Source organism: Notolepis coatsorum (assembly GCF_963971535.1).
Source record: "Notolepis coatsorum genome assembly, chromosome: 8".
Lineage (NCBI taxonomy): Eukaryota > Metazoa > Chordata > Actinopteri > Aulopiformes > Paralepididae > Notolepis > Notolepis coatsorum.
In genome coordinates this window covers 82,345,922-82,373,377 of record NC_140172.1, presented here as the reverse complement: position 1 = coordinate 82,373,377, position 27,456 = coordinate 82,345,922, and the positions used below count along the sequence as shown (strand labels likewise).

The window sequence follows — 27,456 nt, the reverse complement described above, 5'->3', positions numbered from 1 at the left end:
GCCATTTAAATGAGAAAAAAATCACTGACCCAAATGGGCGATATGTTTTGATTTCAGGTTCTATTAATGGAATATCTACCACTTTCCTTAATATCTACGCTCCTAACACAGATGACCCTGCATTTATGTCAGATATGGTATTGCTTTTTAACGAAAACTGCAAAGGATTTGGGGTCATAGGCGGAGACTTTAACTGTGCACTGAATCAGAAGATGGACAAGACCACACAGTCTAAAAGTAACAAACCAAAGTCCATAAAAGTACTCAAAGGTTTATGCAAAGAAAGTGGCCTAGTTGATGTGTGGCGGGAACTAAATCCAAAGGTTAAAGACTACACTTACTATTCAAATGCCAATGTCTCATATTCTAGGATTGATTACTTTTTGATCTACTCAAGACATCTTCACATGGTAAAAAACTGTTGTATCAATCCAATCACACTATCAGACCATGCGAGAATTGACTTGACCGTTCGTCTGGATGGAGAAAAGTTCACTCGTAGGCAATGGAGATTCAATACCTCATTGCTGAGGGATGAAACATTTAGATCAAAAATGAAGGTATGGATTAAAAATTACATAGATGAAAACAATGATCCTAGCATGGACCCAAACATAATCTGGGAAGCTGCAAAAGCCACTTTAAGAGGACATATTATCTCATACACATCATTTAGTAAAAGGGAAGAAATCGCACACACAAAAGAACTAGAAAAAGAAATTGAAAGATGCGAAGCCCTCCATAAAGTTGCAGCAACAGAAGACAACTGGAAACATTTAGTAACTGCCAGAGCCAAATTAAATATCAAGACTACAAATATAATCATGCAACAAATGAATCAGGTTAGACAAAAACACTATGAATTTGGCAACAAACCCAGTAAACTATTAGCCCATCAACTAAAAAAAGAACAAGCCGAAAAGACTATAAAAGCAATTCGGTTCAAGGGCAACATCACACATCATCCAAAAGAAATCAATCAGGCATTCCAGGAGTATTACAATATACTATACAAATCTCAAAGTAATTACACACAGGAGGAACTGGATAGATTCTTAGAAGGTATCAAAATGCCAAAGCTCTCAGAATCAGATCAAGAGAGTCTTAATGCACCCTTTACCGAACAAGAAATACTAGCAACAATTAATTCAATGCCTATAGACAAAAGTCCAGGACCAGATGGCTTCCCGGCACAGCTATATAAGGAGTATTGGAATGACTTGAAACCCATTTTTATGGGAATGATTAACAACTTTGGACGCAACAAGGCACTTCCTCAAACAATGAGCTTGGCAAACATCACAGTACTGCATAAAAGTGGTAAGGATCCACTAGACTGTTCATCATACAGACCTATAAGTCTTTTAGATCATGATTATAAGACTATCACCAAAGCATTAGCGAAAAGACTTGAAACCATCACGCCGAAATTGGTAAACCCAGATCAGGCTGGATTTGTTAAGGGAAGATATGCTACCGATAACATCAGACGGTTATTAAATATAACCAATCATTTGAATCTAAAACAGAGGCCCTCTCTACTCCTATCTCTGGATGCAGAGAAGGCTTTTGACAGAGTCAAGTGGAACTTTCTTTTTAACGTGCTGCAAAAACTTAATATCGGGTCAAATTTTATCCAGTGGATTAAAGCAATTTATCAAACTCCAAAAGCAGCAGTTATTACTAATGGCAATACATCTGATCCGTTTCTCTTAATGAGAGGAACAAGACAGGGGTGCCCAATGTCAAGCTCATTATTCGCAATAATAATAGAAATTTTGGCTGCATCTGTACGAGACAACATTAACATAAAAGGAGTGTATATCGATAAGGTTGAACACAAAATATCTTTATATGCTGACGACATTGTTCTATACATTGAGCAACCAGAAAACTCCTTATTACATCTGTATAACACAATCGAACAATTTGGAAAGTACTCAGGATACAAGATAAATTATAATAAATCTAATGCATGTCTCCTACATATGAAACCAACAAAAGAAATGCAGAAATCCTACCCATTTCGATGGTCACCAGGAGGCTTCAAATACTTGGGAGTACACTTTACACCGCAATTAAATGATTTATTTGAAGAAAATTACACTCCTCTTACAATTGAAATTAACACAGATCTAGGTAGATGGGACAAACTACCCCTATCCCTTCTAGGAAGGATAAACGTCATCAGGATGAATATCCTTCCGAGATTGAACTTTCTCTTTCAAAATGTACCCTGCTACCTATCTATAACATATTTTAACATACTGAATAAACGTATCTCAATTTATTTGGTCCAATAAAAAACCAAGGATTAAATTACTGACTCTTATGAAACCTGAGTCCATGGGTGGTCTAGGTCTTCCCAATCTCCAACACTACTACTGGTCAGCCCAACTTCGAACTATAGTATCATGGTCATTGGGAGGACCAGACTCACACTGGATACAGATAGAAGCGGGACAGGTTGATCCTTTACCTCTAAACTCTCTTTTTTTTATAAAGAATTTTGACAAAATAGAAAATATAAAGCAATATTTCACGGTTGTGAATACCTAGACAGGGTACATTTTCAGAAAATCATAACCCTGAAGGCATTTCGTGTTTATTTTTGGTACACAACATTTCTAGGGGTATTAAGGGGTGCTGAATCCAAATCTGCTGTATACCAAGCTCAAAAATGTCAAATAAGGCCTCAAAATTGAGAAATCCAACATGGCCGCCAACGCCAGGCTGAAATCTATTTAAGTGCATATCTTTTTGACTAAACAAGGTAGAAACATGAATGAAATGTGTTTTTATATGTTTGCATACATGAGGAATTTAAAATCATATCCTGATTTTAGATCAGTTGTGAAAATGTTGCTTGAAACTCATATTTATAGCAGAAACTGTGGTTGTTATTGATGCATAACCAAATAAGAAAGAAAAGCAGGATGATCCCAGGCCATGGATTTATTCATCAAACTATTTTCTCTTGAATTTTTTTAATCAACATGCCATTTATGCAAATTAGATAGTCCTTAATATGCGTACAGTATCTTAGGTACAGTAATTTATTGTCAGTCAGGTGTCAGGTGTCTTGCAGTTGCATGATTCATCCAATGCCACTTTTCCTGAATAGAATAGAATAGATTATAATATAATATAATAAAATAAAAATATTATTTTACCATATCAATATAAGTGAATGTTCAAGTTTCTTTATTAGTTGTCATACAGAATACTTTGCATAAAATGTTTCTTTCTGTGTTGCTCCTGAGAGTGTGCTAGATAATAACAAGATAGTATAAAATAAGTATAATAAGTATAAAATAGAAAGTCAAGAAGTCAAGTACGTAAATAAGTGTAAACAACAAAATTGTTCAGTGTATCTATATATACAGTACAGCTGGTACAAAAATGGTGAAGTATAGCTTAGCTTGTGGTGCCACCTTGTAGTGGTGAGGTGCAATAAGGAATGAGAATGATGTGCAATTTCCTTACCAATAATATAAATATAAATATAAAGTGTAAAGTGTGTCTAAAGTGGTAAAGTGGGTGTTGTTTATTTAAGTGAGTGTATGTGCGCTGTGGGTGTGTTGATGGTTTGCTTATTGTTCATTGTTCATTCATTGAGCATCCTGATCATCTGGGGATAGAAGCTCCTTCTGAGTCTCTCTGTGCTTGCCATGAGACTCCGGTATCGCTTGCCTGACCGCAGCAGTTCAAAGAGGCAGTTGTTTGAGTGGCTGGAGTCTTTGATTATTCTCTTAGCCTTGCCCATGCACCGCTTGTTGTAAATGTCTTGGAGAGTGGGAAGCCCACCTTCAATTGTGCGTTCGGCTGAACGGGCCACTCTCTGTAGTCTGCTGCGGTCTTGTGCAGTGCTATTCCCAAACCAGGAGGTGATATTGCCAGTCAGGATGCTCTCTATTGTGCATGAGTAGAAGTTCTTGAGGATTTTCTGACTCACGTTGAACTTCCTTAAGCGCCTAAGGAAGTAGAGGCGTTGTCGTGCCTTCTTGATAACACTGTCAATGTCTGTGGTCCATGTCAAGTCCTCGGATATGTGGACTCCGAGGTACTTAAAACTGTTCACTCTCTCAACCGGTGCCCCGTCGATGCTGAGGGGGCTGTATTCCCTGACCCCGACCTCCTAAAGTCCACAATCATCTCCTTTGTTTTGCTGACGTTCAGGGAGAGGCTGTTCTCTTGACACCATCCCGCTAGAACCTTAACCTCTTCCACGTAGGCCCTCTCGTCGTTTGCAGAGATCAGGCCCACCACTACTGTGTCGTCAGCAAATTTGATGATTGTGTTGTTGTTCCGCTGTGCCACACAGTCATGTGTGTACAGGGAGTGGAGGAGGGGACTCAGGACACAGCCCTGGGGGCACCTATGTTGAGAGTGATGGATGAGGAGGTGCAGTTGCCTGCTCTCACCACCTGGGGTCTGCCCGTCAGGAAGTCCAAGACCCACTGGCAGAGGTCATAGTTCAAGCCCAGGTCCCTGAGCTTGGCTATGAGTTTGGAGGAGACTATGGTATTGAATGCTGAGCTGTAGTCGATGAATAGCATTCTCACATAGTTCCCCTGCCTCTTGTCCAGGTGTGATGCTGCTGTGTGCAGCACATGGGCTATGGCGTCCTCCGTGGACCTGTTAGGGCGGTATTCAAATTGCAGGGGGTCCAGGTTGATGGGGAGGGAGGAACAGATGTAGCATCCGAGGTTGGTGGCAGAGTCTCTTGTGGACGGCCTTTGCAGAATAACTCTTGCCTTGTTGCACGTATCCACCTCAGGCACACCATAGATCTTGTAGATGAATCTCTCTGTTGATGTCACAAGATCTTCTGTGAAAGGGCCCTTCCCAAGGCCAGCAAGATCAGTGTGATGGTGCTCGAACACCTGCCAGGCTGTTTTCTTTCCGTGACCACTGAACTGGGACACACTGTCACATCCGGTGAGGGCATGGAAGGCAAGGATTGTGTCCAGTTGATCATCAGATAGTAGCTTTCTAATGTCATGTACTGGAAAATATTTTGGATCCTTCAATGTCCCAGCTTTCATGTAGAGATGCGTACATCGGATTATGTCATAGTGAGCCAAGAGTAGAAGCAGCACATCTGTGTCACGCACTGACACGACGATTGTTTCCACTGGAGCCTGGATGAGAAAATCAGACGTGTATCAGCTTCCTCATGGTCAGCACTCAGAGAGGAGACTTCAAGATCTGGATCTGTTGTCCCTTCAGCAAACCTCTCTGATACTACAACTACAGGTTCATCATCCGGGCTGTGCTCTATCAGGTGGTTTGAGAGTAGTTGAGCGATATCTGATTTGTTGTCTTCAAGGGCCATGAAGCTCGACCAATCGGCAGGAAGTGGAACAGACTTGTTTTTGATTTCACAACGTACTGGCCTGTGGCGCTGTTTGCGTTTCACCCTTGTGCCTGTTTTGATGGATTGGTAATGGTATTTGTCAAAGACGACATCTACTCTCTGGTATTTTGCTCCCATCTTCAACACGGTGTCAGTGAACTTGTTGGCATAGTCACCAAATGTTGTAGTGTCAGGTGGCTTTCCGAGTGCCATTACCAGAGCTTGGCCATCAATGACCAGGCAGCTGGGTCCCTGAAGGGTAAGATCTGCAGGGGTTTTAACTTGTTTCGTCAGTATATTTGCGAACACAGACTTGTTGATAGAATGTAGACTCCCGTTAGTTGTGGCCAGAGATGGCGGGATGGGCATGAGCTCATGCTGGAGGATATTGTCAAGGTCTACCTTACGACCTGCTCTGTAAGCTGTGATGAGCATTTGTAGAATCTGCCTGTCCACTTTGATGGTGTTTTGCTTGTTCTTGGAAAGTTGCACAACTTCATACAAAGAGGCAAATGTCTTGGCTTTGTTCATTCGAATGGGTGATTTCAGGTTCAGGTGCTGGTCACTATCTGGAGGTTCACACAAACGTTTGTCCACAAACATGTTCAGTTGTGCCTGTCCAAGGTGGTCCGCGCCAAGTATGGATTCTTGAATCTCCGGTGTGACTACGTCCTTGTTGATGTATGTAAGAAAACTTACAAAAGCACATTTAATTCAGGTTTGTACCTTGTGTAGTCACACTTAACTCATTAAGCCCCACCATTTATTTTTTGAAAATTCGCCTAAAACAGCATGCTTACATTAAAATGCTTATATATCCAGATTTATAAGAGCTACTTGCATAAACTTGGTACCTGAAGAAAGCTAAGACTTGGGGGCTTCTAATGTTCGTGTCCAACACTGTACAGTTATTACCAAATTGCTGTAGTATTCCTGCAAATACTGAAGAAATGTAATTTCTTTTATCCTCGCCTATACAAAGATTACAGTTAGACAGTCAAAAACACCCTGTTACTCATGGTTGCACCCCAGCTATATTCCTACTTTCTTCCTCCATAGGTGCAGATGTTCTGTGCAAAGTTTCATGTCAGTAAAATAAAAACTGTGGGTTTAGCCCCTGTTTTTGTGGAGAGAGGGCCTGGTGCTGGCGGCCATGTTGGATTTCTCAATTTTGAGGCCTTATTTGACATTTTTGAGCTTGGTATACAGCAGATTTGGATTCAGCACCCCTTAATACCCCTAGAAATGTTGTGTACCAAAAATAAACACGAAATGCCTTCAGCACTTTATACAAGCACATTTTCTGAAATTCTGCCTAGTCTAACCCTATCTGCATGGAAAGATTGCTCGAAAAAGTTTGGCATAACTAAATGCATCTCTGTTTATACCTATTCATCAAAACCCTGACCTAAAAAAATATTTTCATTCAACTTATATAAACAAGTGGAGACACTTGGGGGTAACTCAACTTAAAGACCTTTTTCATAAAAACTGGAAATTAAAAGCATTTCAGGAGCTAAGAGAAGAATACAACATTCCTAACTCAGACTTCTTAAAATATATGCAAATTCAAAGCACTTTAAGTTCACTTACTAAAGAAAACAAGTTAAGCTTTGAAATGACAGAATTGGAAGAAAAACTAACTACCTCATCCACAATTAAAGGTAAAATCAGTGAACTATATGAAATTCTAACTAATGAATGCCAAACAGTCTTCCCAGCTCTATTAAGATGCTGGGAGACGGACCTGGCAACGAAATTTGAAGAAAACAATTGGCAAGATATCTGTGATCGAACTTTCTTTCCCTTTACAAGCAATAAGATCAAAGAAAGTAATTTCTAATTTATTCATAAATTCTACCTTACTCCTGTAAAAATGCACAAAATCTCGAAAGAAAACTCACCAAATTGCCCAAGATGTAAAATTAAAGAAGGAACATTTCTACATATGTTCTGGCAATGTAGCAAATTGAAGCATTTATGGAACAAGATCCACTTATTTACTAAATCTGTCATGGAGTTGGAATTTGAGTTATCACCATGTGTCTATCTATTAAATAATATAACAAACTGCCACTTAGACCAAAAGAAATGCAGACTGTTGGTATACATAACATATTTTGCAAAGAAATGTATACTTCTTCTATGGAAAAATGAAATCGCACCAACATTCAATATGTTCATAGAACAAATATCTCAGTTTCTTCCCTTAGAAAAGATAACGCTTGAAAAGCACAACCAGGGTCACTTATTTCAAGAACTCTGGAATCCACTCTATACTCAACTGGAAACTCATAATGTAGTCCTATAAATGTGTCATATCTAAATAACAGACGTGGAGTTTTAGCAGATTAGATTAGCTGATCTGTTGAGGCTCTTTGTCTGCGTATAAGTGCCTGGTTGCCTGCGCATGGCTGTCAAACCCTGCCCCCACGGGGTCGGGTCTGGGAAAGGGAGCTGAACACGCAGCGGCCCGGACCCTTCTCTGTCGGAGTAGCTATATCGATAAGCGGGTGTGAGCAACTGGGTGCTATAAAATGTCACTGTTTACAATACCGACATTTGCACTTTTATTCCTTATTTACTTATGATTTACCTACTGTCCCTTTATTTTATTTTACTTTATTTTTATTATTATTTTTTTTGTTGTCTAATTGTTTATTTGTGTGTATGTGGGCAAGTGTATGTGTGTATGTGTGTGTGTGTGTATGCCTGTATGCGCGTGTGTGCGCGTGTACGTGTGTGTATGTCCCAGTGTGTGAGTGTGAGTGAGAGATGGGAGAATGGATTGAGTGGGGAGCACAAGGAAAATTGTTAAAAATTGTTCATGAGAGACACTGAACATTCTGTAGATCTGTCGATTGAATGTGAAACCTCATGAAAAATAAAAAGATTTAAAACAAAACTCTAGCTCTCAGATTAGAACATGTGTTACCTTCTATGATATCCCCGGTTCAGACAGGATTTATAAAGGGCAGACAGGGCTTCTTTAATTTGCGTAGGCTATTTAATATTTTATACACCCCTTCACCCTCGACACCTGAGATTGCTCTGTCACTAGACGCCAAAAAGGCGTTTGATAGGGTGGAGTGGGACTATTTGCTTTTTACTCTTGGAAAATTCGGTTGCCCCCCCCCCTCTGCCCCCAAGTGACACTGGCACAATGACACTGATGCACTGCACTAGTCCATACTGGAACTCTGCACTCTTCACTTTATATATATATATATATTAGAGCTGGGCCGTTAACGGTGTTAACGTGCTGCGTTAACGCTATACTAGTATCGCGCGATAATATAATTAACGCATTAATCACCTTTATTTACCCAGGGTAGGTTCGCTGAGCACAGATGCTCTTTTTCAGGAACGCCCTGCTTCACATTCACACAGTTCCATTCACACCTGGGAGCTGCCCAGTACAACCTGCAGTTGACACCATTGGCCACTGAGCAACTCCACTGGAGCAGTTGATTCAAGCCATGTCACATAGTTCAAGTTTGAAATGATTCTTTCTGTTTTGCTCCTGAGAGTGCTAGATACTGTACTGTACTGGTAATATTATTTATTTGTGTTAACTTCTGAATAAAACAACTTATTAAACACAAGTACATCTTATTGAACATTATTTTGATATTTCATTACCAATTATCATAGCAAAACAGCTTTTTCAAACAGTCTGTAATGCATTTTGGAAACAGGAGATGGGCTCATGGTGTAATGGGCCACCTGGCCTGAGAAACATAAGGAGGAAAGAAAAAGCAAGGACTTACTTCTGGTCATTATTTGGGTAGAACACACATATTTTGAATGCCTTCGGCAGTTTTTTTCTTTTTTTGGGCCATTTTAATCTAGATTAAATCCAGGATTGCAGATAGATTAATCTAGATTAAAAAAATTAATCTATGCCCACCTCTAATATATATATATATATGTATTTTATTGATTAATCCCCCACTGCACTGTTTCGTTTCTTGTCTGTGTTGGTGTTTACTGTGAAAAAAGAAAAGAAAATGCATACACTGTATTGCTGCAACAATTACCAATGTATTTTACACAAATGGCTCAATAAAGGAATCTGAATGGTACATTTCGTGGGTAAGGCTCTTGTATAACTCGCCCATGGCCTGTGTCAAGACAAACGATGTATGTTCCCCTTATTTCCCACCGAATCGTGGAACCAGACAAGGATGCCCATTATCCCCTCTCCTGTTTGCAATTTCTATAGAACCTTTAGCTATGAAGTTGCGAGCGGAAGACAGGATCAGGGGAATCCATAGGGCTGGCCTAGAACACAAATTATCCCTCTATGCTGACGACCTGTTACTTTATGTGTCTGACCCCATGGAATCGCTTCCCCATGCTCTTACCATTTTCAGAGATTTCGGCTGTATCTCTGGATATAAATTGAACATGCATAAAAGCGAGTTGTTAGCCGTTAAAGGAAAACTCCAACATTTTGGGAAATTAGCTTATTTAACATCTTCCCTGGAGTTAGACAAGAAGATACATACCTTTTTTGTCTCTGTGCGTGCATTTAGCTTTGGGAACAGTCGCTCCGTTAGCGTAGCATAGCTTCATCACTGGAAGTGGGGGAGGACAATAGCCTGACGTTCCCTTACAGTGTATACAGTCACCAAATACACTCCAAATACAACTCCAAAACGTTCATGTAAACATCTTGTGACCCGTGTATTTACCATGGAGAAATTTAAAAAAAATAATTGAATTAGACAATTACGTTTTCTAAGCAAATATACTCTGAACAATTTTTTGCCTAAGCACTCGTCTCTGCGCGCAGCCAGTGATTTCTACGTGAAGCCGTGTTTGTGGACATTCTCATTCATTCAAAGGATCCGAACCGATTGAAGTTTATGGATACCTTGACGATTAAAAGCCTCCCCAATTTAGAAAACAGTAATCCAATGGCTGGTATTGATAATTAGGGATGGGTACCGAATTCGGTACTTTTGAGGCACCGAACCGAAACACGTCGGTACTACCGAGTATCGAATCAAGTGAGAAACCGAAAATAATTTTTTTTTTTTTTTACTTTTTTCTTTTCATGTCAACGTTCACACGCACAATATATGCTTACCTAGGATTTGACTTGATTCAACAACAAAGCAGTCTGAGCAATGACAAGCCGAAAACTGTCGAAATTGTAGTTATTTGAAGTTTGGATTTTTTTTTTACGACAGGTAGGTAAATTAAATTTCTTGAGACTAAAGTACCGAAAAAAGGTACCGTTGGATACCGGTATCGATTCACAGGTACCGGTATCGGTTCAAATGTGAAGGTACCCATCCCTATTGATAATATAATACTAACTACTGCACGTAGCTAACCGGAGCTAACACAGAACCGGACGGTCAGTAAAGCAAATATAATGACTTCCTTTCTAGGCGAGTCAATATATGGTTTAACCCCAAAAAAATTGATACAAAAGGTTTTTCAATGGATTCTGGTAGTATTGGGCGTGCTAAATAACATACTAAAAGTCGACCAAAATCGACCCCTCCGAAAGCCGTCATTTCCAAGATGGCGTCCCAGATGGCGCCGGGGCGATTAAAATGGCTATATCTCAAATTAAGAAAATGGTGCAAAGGATTTCTCAACTGATTCTGGTACCTCTGGGCATGCTCACTAACATACTATAAATCTAGGAAAATACACCTTCCATAAAGGCTTCATTTTCAAGATGGCGTCCAAAATTGCGGCTGGCCAAGCTTAAAATGGCTATATATATGTCAATATAAAAATTATATAAATGATTTTGTCATTTGATTCTGGTACCCCAAGTACCCCTAGACATACTTAGGAACATACTAAAGTTTTAGGGAAATACACCTTTCCGAAGAGGCTTAATTTTCAAAATGGTGTCCAAAATGACGACTGGGAGCTTAGAATGCCTGTATCTCAAATGGGAAAACATTTCTAAAGGATTTATAAACTGATTCTGGCACCTCTATACATTAATAACTAGCAAAATATCTAGCTAAATATATCTGCTAGGAATGCATCATTTGCATCATCAAAATGGCTGCCTGTAGCTTATTTTGGCTAAAATTTAAATTGGTTATTATATTCAACCTAGAAAGCTGGCTTTGGTGTTGAACACAAAATAAATGACCCACTTATTGTGGTCTTTAGGCCTACTCATCATCATCTTCAGGATCCTCTGGGAGAAACTTGTTATGTGGATTGTAGGGATGGGTACCGAATTCGGTACTTTTGAGGTACCGAACCGAAACACGTCGGTACTACCGAGTATCGAATCAAATGAGAAACCGAAAAAAATTAAAAATAAATAAAAAAAAAACTTTTTTCTGCATGAGCAGCGAAGTGTCTTGCAGGCAGTGGTACAGTTACAATGAATGACCTTCAAGAGACTGTCTGGAGCAGCATTCATTGTTGACATGAGTGGGACAAATCTATTGTCCTGCAGGTTCCAGCCCCAGTCTAGAGCATCTATACCATCATCTGTTCCCATCCAGACCATGACCTGATAGTATGCTCTACGACAGTGGAATTTGGTAGCAGATTCAGTTGGTGGTAGACGTTCAGGCGTTACCGTTGATGAAGCTGAGACAACCTTCTTGCTGAAAATGTTATCTCATTTTTGCAAGCGAATCTGTGCACTTTCCACCAAAAAAGACAGCCATTGCTTGGCACCCAAGGTCATCGATCACATCTGTTGTCTGGTTTGGTACAGTGAATGCATTGGCACAAGCCTGAAGGACAGGATCCCCTTTTACAAGTTTTTGGAATGCTGTCTTTTTGCCAACTCCGAAGATCCGGGAAGTTGTGTCACAGCCAGTCACAGCATGGATGAACAGCAACTGAGAACACACATCCTGTCCGAGTACTTCTTTCAAATGGTTTATGGCGTACACTTTAAAACTGCCATCAGCTTTCGACTTGTCTGATCTGAAATAAAGGCCCTTGCTATCGCTCTGTGCATAGTAAAGAAGTAAGACGAGGAGATCAGTATCTTCTCCAATCAGCGTCGTGGTGTGAAGAAGAGATGATCCCACTGCGGCCCTTACTATGTCTACATCAGCATCTCCAAGTGAATTGACCACAGTGCAATCCCGTTCTTTCAGTTCATCACTTATCATGTGGATCAGTTTCTGTTTATTCAGATCTCTTGACAGGAACTCCTCCTTCTTACCTGAGAACTCTGTCTCAGCAGTGAAGTTGACAATGGGATGAATATTGTTTCCTCTTCTTTGATGTGTGTTGTCTTTAATGGATGGCCCATCCTCATAGCCATCAAACACAATGGTTGTAGCTGAGCCATAATGTTGGATGGTGAAGTCTGCATATGACTGTGCAATTTTACCATAGCTTTGTCCGTGCTTCCATTGTATTCGGTGAAGGAGTGAACCACCATCAAGAACATAATGCTCCGTTTCTGGTACAGAATCTAGGATTGCATCACTTGCATGATCACAGATCGCGTGCGCTAGTTGTGGTTTATCAGCTTTGCGGAAGACGTTTCCGGCTTCAAAGAGGGCAGGAGGGAAAGGACTGAGTTCGTAACGCATAACCTCCTCCAATGACAGCTCTCCAGTTTGGGAGACAATAAGGAAACGTTGAAAAAGAAGTGCAGAATCAATGATTCGATCAGGAGCAACCTTGATAGACGATTTTTGTCCAAGGGTTATGGCTTTATCCTTTCTACTAAATGAAAATGTGAATGCCGGCTGTCCGATCATTTTGTGCATGATGTTGCGTCCAACAGAGTCATAATCATGCACGTTTACTCCATCCTCAGCGACAACACCTGTAACAACATTCCTTAAAGAAGAGTCTGGAGAGAAAAGTGAACATATAGCAAGTTTTGAAGTGATCTTCTCCAGGTCAGCAGCATCCCTTTTCATCCTTGCCTCTGTTGAATCCTTGTGCTGTTCTGATGTTGTGTATGTCTGGTTTGAGAACTCCTGCATTGCGGTGTTATACTCTGATGTTATGCCCTTTGACATTGTCCAAAGGGATCTCTGATTGTCGGTCATTCCACTTCCATGTGTCATCCCTCCTGTAGTCTTCAATGACCTCATCAATGTTGTTTCGATTACAAGATCTGAGCTGAGGCCTGCCCATGATTGGCTGCTGCGACGGATAACATGAAAACCCTTTTCAAATTGTCTGAAGACATCTGGGTGGTTGATGTGAAGCTGACTCATCTCTTGCCTTGGACATAAAAGTGTGCCGATTTCAAGTAATTGTAATGCCCAGCCGCAGCAAATATCGGCATGCATTCAGAAACAGCGCGTAGGTGCAAAAGCCAGGAACCTGTGTGATCTGCTGTTATCAGTGACCTAGCAACTTCTAACATGTGTTGGTAATTTAGCCACAACTGACTAGTTTTGGATCTAGCACACAGTTCCATCTTCCTTTTTCCCAGCTCTTCATTTATTGTAATGAGGGTCTCTGATGTGAACACTGTTTCCAATGGCATTTCACCCTTAACTATTGAGGTATACATTGCTTCAGACTGTTCAACCATTGCTGCAAATTCATGACTATCATCTACCATTTCTGATATTATCATGCGGTTAAGACATTTGTCAACCAGAAGATGGCCACGGAATGCTCTCTGAACTGATTTGCCTGTCATCATATGGGCTACTGAGTTCTCCCCATAGACTACCCCTAGAATGTCCTTAAGTCCTGTACCGTCCATCAGTGTACCAATTGCTCCTAGCAAATTCATAAATGTGTGAAATCCTCCTAGGAGCAGGACAAAGGACTTGAGGTGACTGCACTGTGGTGAATCTAGGATTATCTCTGCTGCTTTCCAATATAGGGGTTGGTCAAATGTAACTACTGGGGCAAGGTGGTGTTTGGATGCCAGACCACAAATGAACTCCAGTGTTGACAGAATGCATGTTTTGTCTCCAGAGTAGGGCTGCACGATTTTGGGAAATAATCTAATTGCGATTATTCTGACAGATATTGCGATTGCGATTTGCAATGCGATTATAACATATTTTTTATTTTTTTTACAAGAAGCATGTTGCTGCTTTCTGTAGTCAGGTCCCAACTGCAAAATTACTGTATTACCCTGTATTATACACTTTTACTATCATGTAGACTATTCTGCTTTGTGTTTACATGTGATGTATTGTATACATGCACATTTATTATGTTCTTGTGTGATGTATCGCACATTTTATTGCTGTGTGATGTATTGCAAATGTTATTGCTGTCATCTTGGCCAGGTCTACCTTGCAAAGGAGATCTTGTATCTCAATGGGACTTCCTGGTTATATAAAAAAAATATATATATATATATATTTTAATTGCAGGCTTGGCGATTTGATAATTGCATCATTCCAAATCGCGATTTCGATTAAAAACGATTAATCGTGCAGCCCTACTCCGGAGTACATGTCTATCATTGGTAAGTATCTCACTGAAGACTGCCCTGGATGTTCATCTCCCTTATGAATAATGTGCATCATCCCCTGCCAACCAGGTGCAGGCTGTTTGAAATTGAACGATAACTCCCAAAGCAGATCAACCATCTTGTTACATTCTGCGAGTCTTGGAAGTTCTTTAAATGTAGTGTCTCTGCAAAAGTGTTTGGCAAAGTGATAAATTAATCTATTATCACAACTTTTGACCTCTGCACAAGATTCAGTTCATTAATTCTGAACCTCGGAATCCTTTGGTCTGTCTTCTGTCCTGGTGTCAAGGCAGCTATCATGTCCATCCCATGAAATGTCCCTTTCCCATCAATTGTTAGAATATTATGATCTACATTGTCTGCAGCAAATAAGACGGTCGTGTTCAACACATCAATATCCTTACCAAGCATGTTTGGTGCAGTATAATTTGCAGCATTCATTTCAAACCTCTGCAGTTCAGAATAGGAAGAGCACACCTCTAACTATAACAACTATAATGGTCAAAAAGAAGGCTTCAACTATGCTAGCTTGAGAGCTGGAGAGTGCAAACACCTTTTTTAGTAAGCTATTTGTATTTGTATAGTCATTTTAAGCTCCTGGGCGCCAATTTGGACGCCATCTTGAAAATGATGCCTTTCCGGAAGGTGTATTTTCCTAGATTTTTTGTATGTTCACAAGCATGTCTAGAGGTACCAGAATCAAGTGAAAAATCATAGTTATATATTTTTTTCTATTGAGATATATAGCCATTTTAAGCTTGGTCTGCCGCCATTTTGGACGCCATCTTGAAAATTAAGCCTTTCTGGAAGGTGTATTTTCCTAGATCTTTAGTATGTTAGTGAACATGCCCAGAGGTACCAGAATCAGTTGAGAAATCCTTTGCACCATATTCTCAATTTGAGATATAGCCATTTTAATATCTCCACCGCCATCTGGGACGCCATCTTGGAAATGGCGGCTTTCGGGGGGGGGTCGATTTTGGTCGACTTTTAGTATGTTATTTAGCACGCCCAATACTATCGGAATCCATCGAAAAACCTTTTGTATACATTTTTTTTGGGTTAAGTGCTTTTTTTCATAGATTGACTCGCCTATTCTGGGGTTTTCAAAATAAAAGTGCAACGTTTATAGCAGCGGAAAACGTTTATTTTGTACATTATCTAACGTTAACACGAACCTAAACTAACGTTACAACTAACCTAAAGTTAGTTTAGGTTCGTGTTAACGTCCCTATTGGCCTTTAAGATCTGGAGCAATAAGGGTATATCTAGTTTTAAAGATCTGTATATTGTTTTTGCCTCATTTACTCAGCTGACTCAAAAGCATGACATCCCTCTGACTCATTTCTTCCGCTATATGCAAATTCGTGACTTTGTACGCAACAGATATCCTAAATTTCCCAACATGCCTGAAAAAACAACTTTAGATGAATTTCTAGATGTTAATGTATACAGAAGGGGAGCGATTGGAGTATTGTATGATATATTGTCGACCCTACATTCCCCCTCTCACTATTATCAAATCACATTGGGAGGATGATCCGTCTGTAGAATTTTCAGATGAACAATGGCAATCTATTCTCCGGATTGTTCACTCTTCCTCAATATGTGCCAGACATGGGCTCATACAGTTGAAGGTGCTACACCGTCTACATTTCTCAAAGGAGAAGTTGGCTAAGTTTTATCCAGGGACAGATCCTTTGTGCAATAGGTGCAAGACGATGACGGGTTCTCTCGTTCATACATTCTGGACGTGTCCAAATTTATATAACTATTGGACATCTATACGATACTTTTTCTGCAATATTTGGAACCAAAATTGACCCTCCCCTATAATCGCAATCTTTGGAGTGGCACCAGAGGATATGCCTATTCACATAAAACACTCGAAAATCATTGCTTTTTCTACACTAATTGCTAGGCGTTTAATACTTATGATGTGGAAGCAGGAGGCCTCTCCCACACATGTCCAATGGACCAGAGATGTAATGGGGTTCCTGCACTTGGAAAAGATGAGATGCACCTTAGGAGGCTCTACGGATAGATTCTATAAGACATGGCAACCTTTTTTGACATATGGAGAATGAAAGGTTGGGTACACTTCCATAGTTGACTCTATGAGACCATGTTGGGACCTCGGAGCAAGTTGAAGATGTGAATGTGTTTTTGTTTTTGTTTTGTTACGTTTGCATTTTACTAGGGCTGACCTTCGAAGCTTTTTTTGGAAATCGAAGCTTCGGGGCCGAGCTTCGATTTTAATTCGAAGCTTCAAATTTTTTTTTGTTTTTAAATTAAAAAACAGAATTTAATTTTTTTTTAATATGTTTTTTTTTTTTTTTTATCTCTTATGTTGTTGGACTTGTACAGCACTTTCGTAAACTTTGTTGTTTTTAAATCAAGAATGTTTAAGATGAATGAAGTAAGATTTTGATTATTTGAAATATGGCCTGTGTAGACTAAACTATGCACAGAATTATGTCAGTCTACAAGGTCCGGATTCTACATGGTCCGGCAATGTAGACCTTGTAGACTCCACTACAGACCAATTATCAGTGAATGTTCATGCATTTTTAAGAAGGGCAACTCTACATTTCTACATTTTATTTCCTATTTTGTTTATTCATCCCAGTATCTTTCTTTCTTATGTGTGGAATTCTACAAGGCGCGCGCACACACACACACACACACTTACACACACTTACATTTAGTCATTTAGCTGACGCTTTTATCCAAAGCGACTTACAAGTTCTGTACGACAAGACAGCAAGAAGGGTACAACTCTATCAGCTGAGTAACAATGTTCATCAAAGTGCTGCGTGTTACAGTGTAGGTTAGTTTATTATTATACAACGGCATGCAAATTTCTCGATTCTGATTGGCCATTCACACGTCTTTATTGGCAACAATCCACGGTCCTGGGCTCAGGACCCGCCCACAACCCAATCACATAACCCTCCCCGGCTCACTCCGGGAGAAAACAAGATCGCGGACAACAAATGGTTATGTTGAAAGCACCATAACGACTAATATGAAGCGATTCTGTCAAGGGGAATGTGTTAGTCCTTTAAACAATGTTGGATGATGTAATTGATGGGTCTTGACTCAATCTAGAACAAAAGAAAAATCGCGGATTGATTGATAGATTAATTGATTGATTTAAATTTCTTCCTTCCTACTTTCTACTGACTGCAGCGTTCTCTCTCACACTGTCTGACTGACGCTGGCGTACCCACAAACACACACACACACATACACACACACACACACACACACACACACACGCACACACACACTGTGACACACACACACACACACACACACACACACGCACACACACACACACACACTCCTGTCTGCAACAGCGGGGGAGTCAGACTGAGAGAGAAGCAGCGCTGTTTTAAGTGAGCATGGTCTATTGAATTGATTGATTGCTAATTTTATTACTGTACCCCTGGTTTCCAACTGGTTAAGTTTAGGCTAAAAGAAATAAATAAAAAAATAGGGCGAAGAAAACGTTTTTTTCCTATAGGGCAAAGAAAACGTTTTAATAAATTTTCAATCAATCATTCCAATAATACACAGTTGTTAGTTGGTTGGATGCACTTCAAGCTGCTTCCACATGAGGCAACTTCTCTCAATCATTCCAATAATACACAGTTGGATGTGTTAGTTTGGTTGGATGCACTTCAAGCTGCTTCCACATGGAGTTGTGGGAACTACTTTTTCTGGCGGATGGTTTTTTCAATAAATCTTCGATTAATGTGTGTTTATTGTATAGAAATAAGGTTGGATGAATCTGGCAGTTGTATAAAAGCTTTACACCACGTGCAGTCGTGATTTGTGACCAATAAACCATGCCTAGGGGGGTCTAACGACCCTCGGCTGCGCCTCGGGCCTAACAACCACCCCTAGGCATGGTTTATTGGTCACAAACCACTCCTGCGTGTGATGTAATGCTTAAGTACAAGTGCATGACAGTAAGGTTAGTCACTGTTAGTTTTTTTTTTTTTTTTTTTTTTTTTATCATTTCAGATAATGGTTGAAGAAGTGAGTCTTTAGTCGACGGCGAAAGATTGGACGGGATTCGGCTGTCCTAACTGGGATGGGTAGTTCACACACACACACAATTCGATTTTTTTTAATGTTCGAAGCTTGTGCCATCGAACGAAGCTTCGAAGCTTCGAAGTATTTAAGACAGCCCTACATTTTACTTATTTCTGTTAGTTTAGTGTTTGCCTAATGTGAGTCTGAGTTGAACCTGGGAGGGGGGGGGGGGGTGGGCTGGTGGGAGGGAGTGGGTGTGTGGGGGGGGGGGAATAACCAAAATGGATGATTCTCTGTTTGACACTGACCATATCCTGTATGTATCCATGCTGGTTGAAAATGAAAATAAAATTATTAAATGCCACATCGTCCCGACAGAGCGCTGTTGACGGGGAGCTCTGATGGGTTCGCTTGGTGGTGTTATTAGCATTGAACAGCTAACCGAAAGCTAGCGTTAACTAACGTTTAAAGTTTTAGCTTTAACGTTACCTTGGCTAAAGTTGGGGCTATTCATAATCCAGCAATAATGGCTGCAGACCTGCAAGCAAAGTACAGCAAGTTGGCAAAGGAGTATTCCAACGTAAATCACATTTTCACCAGTAACGTTAGTCTTTCCATCTACCGGTAGCTCATGCTAGCTAATAGTGTTGTCACGATACTGGAATTTCGACTTCGATACGATACCTTGAAAAGTATCGATACTTTCGATACTTTCAATACCAAAAAAAAAAATTATTATAATTCTTTTTTTATTATAATTTTTTTTTTTTTTACAAATTTTGCTTTTGTTGCTGGTTGATTCTCCTCAGCTTCTCTCTGGTACTATACGAGAAGATAAATACACTTTTAAAACCCTTTGTTTATCTTTAGATCAGAGAGAGAAAGAGAGAGTGGCTGCTGGAGATTTTAGGTCTACTGACTGAGCGCACCTTTCTAGTTAAAATAATAATAATAATTTAGGACCTGCTCCGAGGTCACCATTTGGCACACATGCGAACCATGCATACAATGCGTATCTGCGATTAACCCATCCCGTCGTCCTTCCCCCCCAAGGGCAGCCGGGAGCAGACAGGCGCCACGTGAGCCGCGCCAGGGGACCAATCCAAGTGCTCCTGTCCGTCTTCGTCAAGGACGCCACAGCGTTAGCGATCTTGTTGTTGTGCATGTTTTTCCATTGGGTTTATCTTATCGGGGGGGGAAACCCTTGCGAGCACGGGGAGAACATGCAAACTCCACACAGAAAGGCCTGGGAGATACCCCACCTGGGTAACTGGCATCATGGAAACCTGGTCCCCAAGCGGGATTCGAACCCTGGACCTTCTTGCTGTGAGGCGACAGTGTTAACCACTACACCACCGTGCCGCTGCTATGTTATGACCCGAAAACAAGGGTGAGAGAGAGAGGGAGAGAGAGAGAGGGAGGGAGAGAGGGAGAGAGAGAGAGAGAGAGAGATCCGTAGCTGAGCAGGATCGCATTTTGTCAACACACTGGGACCTGGAGGAAGCGATATAAGGAAACGAATTGCCAATAAATGTGAAGTTATCTTTGAACATGTTGTCAAGCGTCTTCAATATACCCCCCCCTCCTCACTAATGGAACTGGTGTTGCAGAGTCACGTTAGTTAGTTAGTTAGTTAGTTAGTTAGACACTGTAGTTTAGCGTTAGCTGAACGGCTAACTGGCGTTAGCCACTGAGGCTACTAGCGTTAGCCACAATAGCCAGTTGATCAATTCTATTCATGTCTCCTCCTCGACTTCCACTCCGCTCGACCGAACGTTGGAAACGGGGTAGTTGTGTCGAGTTCATGCGTGTACTGGTGTAGTGGGCTCGGCTTGACATTACTCCGTTTCCATGAAGTAATAGGTGGCCAGCTAGCTAGCATTAAGCTAACGGAGGAACGACAGCTAACGTTGGCTAATAATAGCGTTGTTTACAAACTGAAGACAGGGCTGCGCTGCCCGGGGGAGGAGGCTGCAGCAGCTTGTGTCTGTTGCTCTGAGCGAGGAGGAGGAGGCGGAAGGGCAAGGCTCTGGCAGCGCGTCTGTCTGTCAACAACTTGCGGGAGCAAGCCAGCTGGTACCGATACTGCAGAAAGTATCGGTACTTCGGGAAATGAGTATTGAAGCCGTTTTAAATATTCAGTATCGATATTTCGATATTTTTGACAACACTACTAGCTAACCTAGCTCACGTTAACGTCATCACTGATCGACCACCTCGCGTTAGGGGTGGACGGTATAAACGGTATACGGTATAAACGGTATGAATTTGCTCTACGGCATAGGTGTCAAACTCACGGCCCGCGGGCCAAATCCGGCCCGCCACGTCATTTGATGTGGCCCCCCAAGAGCTCAGGTTAAAAAAAAAAAAAAAAAAAAAAAAAAAAAACGTTTTTTTTTTTTTTTTTTTTTTTTTTACATTAATATTGGGTTAAAAAATACCAGTGTTAAAATAATTGTGGGTTAATGCGTTAATAAAGCTTTAACTTGACAGCCTTAGTTATTACACATTCTTACACATACATGTATGTTGAACATCTGAGGTAACAAAGGAAAAAAGCCAAAAGCACTTACTCCTCAGACATTCTTTGACAATTTTACAGCCCAAAATACAAAAACGATCCAGGCGGAATAGGTAACAAAGGGTTGAAGAAATATTGTCTGAACTGTCAGATGCAAACTGGCTGTGTGACATAACCGAGCATCTCGCTCAATTGAATAAGAAGCTGTAGGGACGCAAACAAGTCCCACCCAAAACTTGACCAATATAGTTGTGAACTGAGACAACCCTTATTTTGTTATTTTTGAGTACAGTTACAGTTGTGTGTTCATGCAGACACATAATAGCAATTTCATTACAAATTGAAAATGGGGGACCCTGATGTAAACAAGTCGAAAGTCTTTCTCTGGTCTGCATCCCCTTAACAATTGTGTGTATTGAGCTGTACTGTACTGTACCCATTCTGCAATCTGTTAATTAAAGTTAATTAAACTATCTTCCATTAGTTGGATGTATGGCCTCTGCAAGGTTGTGTGCAGCCATTTGTTTTTGTAACATCTGCTACATCTGTCCCACGTGTTCTTTGCAGCTCACAGTTGTTAGTTCTGCCCCTCTTGACTGTGACAAAAAGGTTTTGAACAAACTTAATGTCATAGCTTGTATTTGATGATATTCTTCTTTATTTACTTGAATGGTTTGATCATTGATTGGTGGAGTAATATGGGGTTCTGATAAACTAAAATTATTTGTTAAAATAACATAAGCTAACATATATTTTTACATTTATGCAAATGAATATGCAATATGTATAACTTGAATAAGTAATAAATACAGAAACACCATGTTTAACAATATGTAAATGTGTAGCTACATTTATTTTACATTACATTAACATTTATACGGTCTTTGGCCCTTTGAGGGCAACCATAATGCTGATGTGGCCCTCTGTGAAAATGAGTTTGACACCCCTGCTCTACGGTATGGATTTTGACCGTGTAACCGGTAGAGCAGCTCTAAAATAGCAATGACATCGTCGTCATGTAACCACAGCGCGACTATTTCAATCGCATTTGCCCCTAAAAATAGATAGAATTAGTCATAGATAATAGATATGTGCAAACTGGAAAAAGTTATTTAGGAGGCTTCGCGCAGTGGGCGCACTGGGCGTGTCAACACGCAATTGTCATTTCATAATAAACACATATCACCGCGGCGCACAGCAAGTTTCAATTTCAGTTCCTGGCATTTTTAACCAATGGAGAAAGGTAAGAGATCTTACCTATCGTTTTTCTTATATGAATTATTCTACGTTAATAAAACATACCTGGTGATCAACTACAGTTTGCTGTAAACATTATGATATGTGTGTAGTGTTATGATAACGACGGCTGCAGCGGGAGGAAGGCGTGCGGGAGGCAGGCTGCAGCAGTGGATTTGCGAAATAGCATGCAGCTGCAGAGCCGCAGAGCCAGGGGCTCTTTCAGGTCTGGTCACAGGCCGCTCAACAGCGCCCCCCCACCCAACGGCTGAATTGCCCTGAATTGACCTGAAAGAGCCCCTGGCTCTGCGGCTCTGCAGCTACATATGCTTCTAGCAAAATCCAGCATCCAGCCCTGCTGTTTGCAATGGGAGCAGCACGGAGTCTCGACTCAGGACTTATTTTATTTGGAATATAATGACTTTATACGCAAAAGTAGCATAGTTTTAAGTTAAAATATTATAAATCTACATGCTTTGAGGATGTCATTCTTGATGACACTGATACCGTGATATATACCGTTACCGTCTATGCTTCAAATTATACCGTGATATAAATTTTAGACCATACCGTCCACCCCTACCTCGCGTACACAATTAATGACATGTTGCGGACAGCCATATCGGTGACAATGTTTCGCTTTTAGTGCCAAATGATAAGAGTCTGAGGCGGAGTCTCAAAAGAGAATGTTGAATATTTATTGTGCAAAAATCCCAACAGAGCCTCTGCTACTTAAACTGAGCCTTGTGGAATAATGAATAATGTCCGTGTGGAACTAATGTGCCAACAACCTTTCCGTTGGTGAACTCATTGAGATAGTTTTCAATTACTGATACTAATACTAATCTATACAATCACCTGTTGTTGAATAAATACCATTACTTTATAGTTATTATATAAAACCGTAGCTGTATAAAAAAATATTAAAAAAAGTTTTATAATTTATATAATATATACTATATATAATATACATCTTTTTTTTTATGTATGCACAGCACTGGTATCGGAATCGGAAAGGAAAAAATGGTATCAGAACATCTCTAATGTCAACGCAGCTCCTTCATCGTAGCTCCTCTTCTTACAAAGTGGTGTATACAGACACTCGCCGTGATGAAAACAAGGAAGGAGCTGTTAGTATGGCCACACCCCTGCTTATGTAGAGGAGCGGATGGGGGTATGGCCAGGCGGATGGGTGTGTAAAGGGCGTTTCTACATTTCGTAGCCGCATTTCTGCAGACCACTCTCTGATTGGTTGAGCGAAGTTCATCTCTGATTGGTTTAGCTCGTCACGCAGTAAAAGGCGGATGTAATGTTATATCAATCGCGTATAACGTTATTTCGCGTGACTTCACGGTTTATTCATAACGTTATGCACATTTCACAACACAGCCAGCTGTCAGAAACTGTACATTGTAACATTATGTTATTTCGCAGCCTGCCCATTTGATGTTCCCAAATCATATTCAGAAAGTATCACAGAGACTTCTATTGACCAAGCAATTAGTTATTATTAGTAAGACACAACATTTCCGTAGCAATTGACCACCAGACTCTCTCTCTTAAGGCATTAACTGGGTTAATTAATATAAATGTTAACACATTGGTTCCGAAACATGTATGTTCCAGGCTGCAATTAAAACTTTGAATCTGAGAGAGCTCTGATCAGCGAAGCCGGCGAGCGATTATTATTGGTTTTTAATGACAAACCAATTACATAAGCCTATCCAACATATGTGTAAAGGCACACACAACATATTCCAGTTAACGGTATATTTTTTTAATGATTCGTTATGGCGTAATCAATACTTCCATGCGTATAAATTGCGTTCGCGACCTCCATGTTTTGGGGCTATTCATCAGAAAACTCGGATCCGGGATTCGGCTCCCATCCGTCGGGCAAGAACTGTGGGTTTTCAGCCTCTCTCTCTGGAGCTTAACAGAGTTTTGACTCCTGGCTAGAGGAGCTTGTCGCGGATCATGCGCATGCGCGCGCTCGGCCAATCAGAGAGGGGTCTGCAGAAATGCGGCTACGAAATGTAGAGACGCGTGTAAAGGTGCATGTGAAAATGTATTCAGTGCTAGTACTGATATGGAAGTGGATTCCAGTATGACGCAGAGCGGAGCTACACGACTTATAACACCTTGTCATTTTCCGGCTGATTTATGAATAGTTTTCAAATAAACACTAGATTATCGAGAGTATTTGTGTTCTTATGCACGATACAAAAGCGGGCTGAAAAATCATTTATTTGTGCCGTGCTCAGCGCCTAACGCCACACACACTGAAATCTGTGAAAAACAACTCTGATTAACCCAAAACTGGTAACATAGATTCCTTACCTCAGATCAGATGTTCTGCAAAAAGATGAATCCAATTCCTGATCGCCATTCCAAATATTGATCGTGTTTATTGATCCAACGTTAGTCCGAAACGCATAATCCAAGCTGCTCCCAGCCTCGCCAGTGAATCTGGTAACACGACACTGCTTGCCAGAGATGGGAACCTGGCCCGGAGTTTCTCTGATGCACTTTTTCACTCAATCCAATCCAATGATGTGCATTACCATCCGGGAGACGATAGGGAGCTGTATTTGCCCTTTTCAAGCTCAGAGCCATTCCCAATGATAATGTCAGGCTGGACGGATGAAAAATGAATAGATATCGCTAATAAAAGAAATAACGATTAAATAACGAGAAACCTCGTTATTGGCAACCAACGCATGGCGGACAATAACGAGAAATCTCGTTGTTGGCAACCAATGTGTTAACCACCAAAACCTGCAGACTACAGCGTATAATGATGTATATTGTGCATCCTGCACCTTCTATATACCGTTTACTTTTACTCGTACGCACAGTACATATTGAGATTCAAATTATTTATTGCCTATATTTATTGTAATATAAAATATAACCGATAATACCGAGTATTAATCCCATGTCATAGAAATGTTTTTCCTGTATGCAACCCTTGTTTCTCTTACTGTATAAAGATCAGGGTTACCCATAACACAGGGCTCACTTCTCAGATTGTCTTGTACACTACACTCTGCTTTGAACCGAGACAATGTGCACAGAATAAACTATTTTCTTTTCTATCCTGAATGAATGAATGAATGAATGAATGAAAACTTTATTTAACAGATTGCAGAATAGGTACAATACAGTACGGCTCAATACATACAATTGTTAAGGGGATGCAGACCTGAGAAAGACGTTTGTCTTGTTTCCATCAGGGTCCCCTTTTGACTGGATCTCAATTTATCTTAAAGGAAAACTCCAACATTTTGGGAAATTAGCTTATTTGCCATCTACCCTGGAGTTAGACAAGAAGATACATACCCTTTTCTTCTCTGTGCATGCAGTAGGAGTAGGAAGACGTTGGGAACTAGGCTAATGGAGGAACCTACTTCCAGTGACTGACTCTAAGCTAGGCTAACTGTGCGCGTCTTCCTACTCCGACTGCATGCACAGAGAAGAAAAAGGTATGCATCTTAACACCAACATTTTGGGAACCCTGGAGTTAGACAAGAAGATGCATACCCTTTTCTTCTCTGTGCATGCAGTAGGCGTAGGAAGACGTTGGGAACTAGGCTAATGGGGGAACCTACTTCCAGTGACTGACTCTAAGCTGTAAGCTAGGCTAACGGTGCGTGTCTTCCTACTCCTACTGCATGCACAGAGAAGAAAAAAGGTATGCATCTTCTTGACTAACTCCAGGGTAGATGGCAAATAAGCTACCGGTAATTTCCCAAAATTTGAGTTTTCCTTTAAGCTTACCAAGCACATTTTCCACAACAGGGACCAATAATGGAACATCTTATCGGAAGTTATCATGTGATTGGTGAATGAATGAAAACTTTAACAGATTGCAGAATGGGTACAATACAGTACGGCTCAATACACACTGTTACCCAGATAACCTAACTGCTTTCTTTGCATATACATAGCGTGGTCCGTGTGAATCTCGTTGGAAAGGTTTTTGTGACTATATAGGCATAGCGGGATTTGATAAGAGCAGAAATTCGAATGCCGGGAGGGCGAATCCAACACATTGCATGGAACACGTCCTACGGCTGTACATGCATTCTAGGGCTAACGTTAGGCCATGGTTGTCTTGAATTGAGCACGTTCTTTGTTTACAATCATGTTTGCCAACCAAAATGTCTGCGATGATGTTGGAATAGCTACTATAAATAGATGTAAATATTATCTAACTTCTTCACACAGTGAAACCTACCAACATTAAAACATTCGCTCAAGTTAGCATCAGCTTAACAACATTTGCGCCATGCATGGTAGCGCACTAGCTAGCTAACGTCACAGTTGCTACAAACAAACAATGGTTACATTAATGATTGCGTTTATATTTTTCGTGAGTAAATAGCAATACACAATAGATCTTGTGTATATCATTGTTTACCTACCCGCTGAAATACCACACCGAACACAACTCCAACGACTGTTACCATGGAATTATGAAAACGGCTTCGTTTCACACTCGTACACAGAGAGTTGGACGACGTTCCACTGTGAAACATAGGAGGCTGTGACGTACAGGCGTAAATACAACACACACCGGTCACGTGGGATTTCGGCAGGCAGTCAATCTGAGTAGGGTCGAGCTGCAGACTCGGAGCCTCGAGGTCCAGATTGGTACTTCCGGCGGCCACAGGACTAATGCGGAAGTATCTCGAAGTACGTCTGACGTAATAGTCCTGTGGCAGGACTATGCGGAAGTATCTCGAAGTACGTCTGACGTATCTCGAATTACGTCTGACGTTTCTCTACGTTAGCTAAGCGAACATTAAACGTTGTATTCATAAAATAATATAAAATCGGGTAGGAGGGGTGGGTGGGGGGGGGGGACACTGTACAAGCAAA

The 27,456-nt window shown here is 40.7% G+C and overlaps 1 protein-coding gene across 2 annotated transcripts in view; it reads right to left on the bottom strand.

Annotated features, from left to right (window-relative positions):
* The window catches only part of dhx9 (DEAH (Asp-Glu-Ala-His) box helicase 9), a 221,995-nt gene extending 194,886 nt beyond the window's left edge, over positions 1-27,109 (bottom strand). Inside the window, exons 1-2 of one of the 2 annotated variants that reach the window (XM_084320876.1) lie at positions 27,000-27,045; positions 19,305-19,353 (exon numbers count right to left, since the gene is read on the bottom strand). The gene's annotated coding sequence lies outside the window, so the exon portion shown is untranslated. Of the gene's footprint in view, positions 1-19,304; positions 19,354-26,999 lie in introns of both variants that reach the window. The other variant, XM_084320875.1, reaches the window with a different exon arrangement.
* Between the last annotated feature and the right edge of the window lie 347 nt (positions 27,110-27,456).